Here is a 673-nt window from a genome sequence, read left to right as displayed (position 1 = left end):
AGGCTCCGGGTCCTCGTCCAGATCCTCTGGGTCCAGCGGTAGCGTGCGGCGGCGCAGCTGATCAATGTGCCGGTGGAGGATCTGGCCATCCTCGCTGGAGACCTCGTACAATTTCCTTTAACAGAAAAGACAAAAGCGAACCATCTTCAATGTTGAAATATAATTTAAGCCAATAACGGACTGTTAACACCCATGTCTTGGTTTCAATCAAATTAAGTCCTAATTCAGAGCACAATGCATGGTAAGAGACACAGTTTGGGAAACCCATAATTTGTCTAAAAAAGGATGATTGTATTGATTCAACTTCACAGTTAAAAGCACTGAACCATATAGGCACACCATAAAGAACTTGGGGTAAAATTTTAGTATTAAAAACTTTAATGGCGGCAGGCACAAATTGGTTTCCTTTGGAGAAAAAGAAAGATTTTAATTGGTTGGAAGATAATTTCCCCAAACTAATAGACCTTCTCCTGTGAGTTGCCCATTGGAGATTAAAATTGAATGTATCACACAAATATTTATAACTCTTAACTTGCTGGATTTTCGCCTTACCAATATACCAGCTAAGGGGGACCCATTTTTTAGAAAAAACCATTACTTTGGATTTTGAATAGTTAATTTGAAGTTGATTGCCACTACAGTACTTCTCAAAAGCCCTCAGATATCGCTGTAG

The sequence above is a fragment of the Gekko japonicus genome, unplaced genomic scaffold, assembly GCF_001447785.1.
Source record: "Gekko japonicus isolate JY-2015 unplaced genomic scaffold, Gekko_japonicus_V1.1 scaffold188, whole genome shotgun sequence".
Lineage (NCBI taxonomy): Eukaryota > Metazoa > Chordata > Lepidosauria > Squamata > Gekkonidae > Gekko > Gekko japonicus.
This window is presented reverse-complemented; position numbering follows the sequence as displayed.